This window comes from Botryllus schlosseri, chromosome 11, assembly GCF_051294905.1.
Source record: "Botryllus schlosseri isolate E-star chromosome 11, Bs_hap1, whole genome shotgun sequence".
NCBI lineage: Eukaryota > Metazoa > Chordata > Ascidiacea > Stolidobranchia > Styelidae > Botryllus > Botryllus schlosseri.
Genome location: NC_137246.1, coordinates 4,518,759 through 4,525,761, shown reverse-complemented (window position 1 = coordinate 4,525,761; position 7,003 = coordinate 4,518,759). Strand labels below are relative to the sequence as shown.

The 7,003-nt window shown below is 40.0% G+C and overlaps 1 long non-coding RNA gene and 1 other non-coding gene across 2 annotated transcripts; both read left to right on the top strand.

The window, feature by feature from the left end:
• The first annotated feature begins 525 nt into the window (after nt 1-525).
• LOC145449661 (uncharacterized) lies at nt 526-1,584 on the top strand. Its single transcript, XR_013918318.1, has 2 exons — nt 526-1,168; nt 1,300-1,584. It is a non-coding gene; the product is annotated as an uncharacterized LOC145449661 (long non-coding RNA).
• Nucleotides 1,585-1,613: 29 nt separating this feature from the next.
• Trnaa-ugc (transfer RNA alanine (anticodon UGC)) lies at nt 1,614-1,684 on the top strand. The gene has a single exon. It is a non-coding gene; the product is annotated as a tRNA-Ala (tRNA).
• The last annotated feature ends 5,319 nt before the right edge of the window (nt 1,685-7,003 follow it).

Genomic DNA, 7,003 nt, shown 5'->3' with positions numbered 1-7,003 from the left:
AAATTTGTAATTATATATTTTTTTAGCATCACTACAAATCATTCTTATTCCTATATACAGTCCAATTATTCCTATACAGCCATCACATCGCAAGCTCCATCCCAGTTCCTCTCCCAGTGCTTGTCCAAATGTTCGAAGTATATTTTCGCTCGTTCTGGTGTTACACCCTCCATTGTTCAGGATTTGCAGTCTTCTGCCCATCTCGCCTAGCGTTCGTTGCTGTTGTTTTGCTTAACGCGTCAAAAGTGGGTATTTAGACCCACTCCAATCACGTGACCACTTTTGAATTTCAAATCAAACAGAGAAAAGCGCGCGAAAGAGTTGTGTGACCGTTATTGCACAATGGGTAATAACCTAGCGATATTGCACCATACATAGCTTTGATCACGTGACAAGTTTTCAATCATATATATATGTTTATTCCGCGATGGTGTGATCATCATTGTATTGACAATGATTGTAGAAGAAGTTTAGGCGACTATTTAAGTCACAAATTTGATGCTAAGCCATTCAATACGTAATTGAGCGACGATGGGAAGAATAGTGATTAACGATGTCAAATTCGAATCTCCAACAAATATTACAATGGACCAAACTTCAAAGAGTATAATAGTAACGGGTGTAGCGACGATAAAATTTGAGCAGCAGTTCATAATAAAACGCCGTAAAGGATATACGTGGGCGATCATACGTGACGAAGACAACGAAAAAAAATCAATGAAGATTCATGAGGAAGATGTCCGCATAAATGGAAAATGTATTACTATCAAACAAGGAACTGCCGTGGAATTAAACAGCCTATTCATGAAAAATTGTTACAGATTAGAAATGAGCGACGCATCTCATCTCATACATTATTATATTTTTTTGTTGTAGATTTGAAATGCGCGACGCATGTCATTTCATACATTAATCATATCATTCATTATTCTGTAACCTATTTCTATTTACATGTATAATTAGATTGAATTATAATTTATTTGAAAGCAAGTGCGACAGTTCGAATACTATCATTCGATAGGCATGCGTGCTTTGAAGCGTTTGATATATGAACAAGCAAAATTTAAGCAGAATGCTTACGAAGCTATCCGAGCAGGACCATTCGATGAAAATAATATGTATAGTTGGTGGGCAACGATCCAAGGACCAAACGGAACGCCCTACGAAGGTGGTGTGTTCAGATTATCAATCGAATATTCTACCGAGTATCCATTCAAGCCTCCTAAAATGCGATTTGAAACACGGATATTCCATCCTAACGTAAGCTGTAAAGGTACCATATGTGTCGATATTTTACAGAAGGAATGGTCACCAGCGATGACAACGTCCACTCTACTGATATCAATACGTTCATTGCTCGCTTCACCAAACCCTTATGATCCGATGGATCAAGAGAGTGCGGAAATGTATTTAAAAAATAAGGAACGTTATTTCCAACTAGCTACTCAATATACCCGTAGACATGCAATGGAAGATACGCAAGTCACCCAGCAAGAAAAATAGTGTTGTTTTAATCCACCGCGAGTAGCGTGGAATTGCATTATACATTCCGTATTGTTCTTGTAATAAATAGCAAAAAATCAATGTCTTGTTGCGTTGTTATTCTTCTGAGCGGGGACTTAGCTCAATGGTAGAGTATCTGTCTTGCAAACAGAAGATACGGGTTCAATTCCTGTACTCTCCACGACTTTCTATTGATGCTGTATCTGACTAGACCACGAATGAGGAGTCGTAGTTTTTTTGCGATTTTATTACAGACATATCAAACTAGTAACAAGCATCATAAAATCGCGCGTTGTGTAACGCTTCGAATACGATTATATTGTTTACAACGGTCGCATTCCCTTTAAATTCTATAACAATAGGAGAGATACGCGGTAAACAGTAATGTTTGTCTTTGCAGACAGTGATTGTCGGAGATTCAATCTTACCGTAGTGAGGGACATGTAGTTTCTTCACTACGATCTTGTTGGTACGATACATTATTTCACACGAGAAAGGAATAGTGATAGATCTCACTTTGGGTAATACAATCGTTTTTTCATAATAGCTACGATCTCCATTACTACTCAAGCGTAGGGGACCAATACAAATGCGAGCCATAGTCATGATTTACGTTCACATTCTTCTCCACAGCAAAATAGCGTATATAATAAGAATTCCAGAAATAACAGCGCAGTTGCAACGATAGTTATTATTTCGATGTCTTCCATTGAGATTTCATCCAACTGAAACTCCTTTTTCGAATGAGGTGATCGTGTTCATCCAATTTGAAGCTTGATGATATCGAACACTTTTGTCTCTTATCGAGTTGTCGCAATTTACGCATAAGATCGAAGAATTTGATTTCGTCGTGTTCACGTATGACGGTTCTGAAATTCTTTGCAAAAGCACTACCGTCTTCAAAACACCAACTGATTTGATCGTCACTAACTGCACTTATGAGAACAGTTTTGGATTTTACGTCTCGTTTGCGTTTGAGTGCTTGCGAAGCAGCGTCTTCTCGTAAATGAAATTTCAAATCGGCAGAGTTACCACTATAACACTGCGCAAACATGAGCAGGTTTTTTGTATCTCTACGAAAGCTTTTTAATAGCTCACACATATCATCATCGAGTAGATGCCTATCATAAAATACAAATCCGGAATCGCGAGCTTCAGGATCGTTTTCTTTAGTGTTATTTGCACATGAAAAGCCGTGACCGACGAAATATATGAAGTTTATCTTGGCGCTACTATCCGCCATCGTTTGAAGCTCTCTGGAAAAATTTTCAAGAGTGGCTTGCTCTTCACGCAAGACTTTGATATCCTCAGTCTTGAATTTGAATTTCTGTACTAAGATATCTGTCATAATCTGAATGTCTTGTAACGTTCCTTCATTTTCGACATGGTGCGGTTTTCCGCGATAACACATCGATACTATAAGCGCATTCATGATGACACTGACTAGATCCCGAGCAATAACCACTTATATATATATAACTCCGATGAATACACACAAATTTATTAAAAGCGATTTCTCAAAAAATCCCATAATTTTAGTCTACGAAAAACGACAAGTTCACCGCGGTTTCGACGAATAATTCTATGCTTCGACAACACATCTATATACATACAATTTTTAGGAAAACGCACTGGTATCCAATCAGACCCGCGGAAAATTGTAACTTCGTTATCATGCGGGTAAATGCGTATGTGAAACGGTTCGAAAGAAATTCTATGAATACGATTTGCATTCGTGACAATAATTTTCCCTTGGACTTACATGTAGGCCTTCTCATCATCTCCAAAGTATTCTATGATGGTGAAACTAGCTGCTCCCATTTCAAGATTTTAACGATCTCCACTACGATGTCGTCGTTCTCTTTTCGATCATCACCGAAGTGATCCAAATACTCTAGTGTGCTCATACCAGTAGAGCGTTTCACGATATATGCAATTGCATGAGCTCCACAAGCGTCTGACCTTTCATGCTGTAAAGGTTTTATTGAGCTAGTATAATTTTCGGGATCAAGGAAACTCGCAATCTCAATCCTGAATGAAGTGATACCCAGGCTATCGTGGAAATGGGTTTCATATTGATCAGCATATATGCAAACCCAGTGACTACCTTCCTTGTGACTTTCATCATAATTGATCACAATTGAATAAGGAGGTTTTGGTCGCTGAGGGAGTTGATCAATAGGGAAATTCCCTAGATAGTGTTGTTTCGTAGCATGGTAACTATACAATATTTCATCTATTTCTTGTCCGTTCATATCACGGTCACCGTGCGACCTTGGCTTATTTCCAGTATTTTTTGAAATTCCATAAAGCACAGCAGAGTCGTTTCGCTCTCAACACCTGCCGCAGGAAAGGTGATTCGAAGACTGATCGTTCCACTTTTCTGCAGCTCGAAGCAGTCATCTAAATCGTCACCTCGCAAATTATATGCTAGAAGCGTGTATCCATTTGCGAACTCGGAAGGTGAAATCAAGCCTTTTTGTCGTTCGATGGCACCCATAGATTGAATGAGATTTAGGTAGGCCTCGGAATAATGATTGTTTTCAAAATCGAGTTCGTAGCCACCCACCGGCATAAGGAAACCATTTACTTTCAATTCAACCCGATTCATTTTATTATGAATAAAATTATATGGGTTCTTATCTAATGCTCCTTGGAATGCCTCGGTTTTCACCATGGCTATAATCAAACGTGTCGGTAGGGTTCCCGAATACAGATTACCAATATCGATATGAGTGGTGTTAGCCGCAAAAGTTCTAGTCAGCAGCTTCATGTCCATAAAGGGATACCTAGCCGGTGCGTCTACCATCATGGCAGATTGCACATCTTCGGTTACCCGCACTCCACATAGGTGCAATTCTTTTTTGATGATTTTGAAATTGCTGGTAGCGGCTCCAAACAGAAAGAAACTTTTCGGATTCAATGTTAATTCGAACTCTAACGGAACCTCGTCCAAAATATAGCGATCTTGCAAACACAACCCGTGATGTATTTTACCGCGAATTTCGACGACTTTGCTCCCGCCATAAGGCAAACTTCTCGCCTTATGACCTTTGTTAGCCGCACCGTCGCCTAGGGCCGAATCATCTAATTGCTTCTCTGTGTCCTTGATCCATCCTTGTGTAAGAAGTGTTGTCTCTTGCACGTCGTGAGGTGTGAACAGATAGTGTAAGTAGGCCGAATAACATTGTAGCTTCACGTCTTGTTTCAGGGTATGGTTCCCGACTTTAATGTGAAGTTGAGAAATTAGAGAATCCAGAATGTTATTCACAACTCCAATATTGTCCGTAGCAGCTAGATCCTCATCGCCTTTCAATAGTTTCAAGCGAAATAAAAAATAGGATTCGCTTAAATCAATAAAATCTTCACAGCCTTCATAGCGGAAAATAATCACGCTGGCGTTGTCCGACACAGGCGGAATCTTAATGATCCGTTTCTTCTCCACGCTTGTTTGCGTAGGTGGGAGTTGAAAAAGATCCAGGCTAGGATGTACGCCTTCGGCAGATTTCGCGTGAATTAGCTCCGTCATCTTTCGCGAGTCTGCTAGCTAATGAAAAAGAAAGTAGGGAGAGTTCTATTTAATCGAAAATGTCCCGTCGTCGCTTTTTCCGTTTCGCGACCTTTTTTCTAGGTGCCTTTCTCTTGCCTAGGAAGTTGTCAAGAGCTTTGCTAGCTGCTTGTTTGCCTCTTATTTTGAAGCTTTCACCGACGTTTTGTCCACGCAATACGTCAGAAGCTACTTCTGCTCCTGTATGGAGTAGTTGTTTGCCGAGAGCTTTCGCCCCTTTTGATATCAATGGTACAACACTTCGTCCCAAACTACGAAACAGATTTCCCAAACCGTGTCCTCTTTGCACTCGTCCTCGAAAATAGTTTATGCCATTACCACTTTGCACACGATAGTATTGTTGAAAGGCATCGCGATCACAACAGTAATGTGCTCTCATGATGACGTAAAGCACGTGTGATATCAATCATGGACCCCTTCAGATTTATACCCGTACCTTTATCGTCTTTGATACTAATCTGAATTCGACGAGCGTCTTCCGTAATCATAGGGAAAAAGTATATTTTTTCGAATATATGATGTTGATATTCATTGACAGTACTCGTAATGGGGATGTTTCGTAATAACGGAGCTTTCGTGTCGCCGACTGATTGCGGTCGAATGAGATCGGTATAAATTAATAAATTGGTGATAGGCGTAATGGAATCCCTCAGAGTGATCTCTGAAGATAAATAATTCCCTCCTAGCAGCTTTCTCTTCTTAAGCTTTCCATACACAAAAACCGGATTTCTGACTCCGTTTGGATTCTTCACGAAATTAGGAAACGCACCCGATTTGTAAGGTGGAATGACTAACATAGCACTAGAACTTCCTAGCTGGTTAATATATACTTGGTCCTGCGTGCGATTGATTCTATCAATCAAACTTTTGAAGTCATAATAATTACCCTTGGGGTAAAGATAATGATTGGTACTTCCCACTTGAATTAAAGGCGATGTTTTCTCATCCTGAAATTGCCATAACACAGCGTCGAAAGCAGGTAAAGTAGGTTGGAACTCGTTGCGAATCGAGAACTCCGCTAGCCCCAGTTCGTATTTTCCTGTAATCGGGCGTGCTAGCTCGAGAACAAAATCTGATTCCAAACTGCTAATGTGAATGTATTTCATAGTGCGATACCGCGCTTTCGGAATTGAAGTACAGCGCTCGATGGGGCGCTTCGAAACGGAATTTTACCACCTTTGTGATCCAGCAAGAAAATTTTTATACGTTCCAATCTATTTATACTCAGCGGAAGAAAGAAAGGTTTTACGTAATATTTTGAAAACACCTTCTTATCTCCTTCGACTTTTACAACTCGTAATAAACGCTGTAGTGAGCCGCTAGACTCTTGGGGTTCAATGATGTCACAATGAACGTATACGAAATCGATTTTCGACAAGGGTCGTACATCAAAATTGAGATGTATTGTCTTCTCAGTAAAAAAGTATGCGGATAGGTCTGCTCTATTCTTCGGTAATATGAAACGTAGGAGAGTAAGGCTAACTACCGCCAATTCTAGATGCTCAAGTGTTCCAGTATAATCGTACTCTCTGGTGTCGATTCGATATCGCGTATCCTCTCCCGCTGTTGTACTAGCTGTAATGTTTTGGTGTGGAATCGAAACCGTCAGGCTATCACTTTCAGAAAAACACTTGACTTTCACATCGGTATTAATGCTCTCCAACGATTTAAACATGTCATATACGGATTCATATTCACCAATTTTGAACTTCAATCTTCTTGTGACTTCACTGGGGCCCGTAATGTCGAAACCGTAGTAGTTATTTGTGATTGCGATCCGTTCGTTAAAATCGTTCGGAAAGCCGATTTCAGTCAACGCGACTTCGCTTCTTTCTATATTTCTTGGGGTGTCTAGTTCGTTGGTGTAAACCGCTGCTGTATTTTGCGGAAACCTGTCCATGGAGGCATTGGAAAATAACGTAATATAACTCA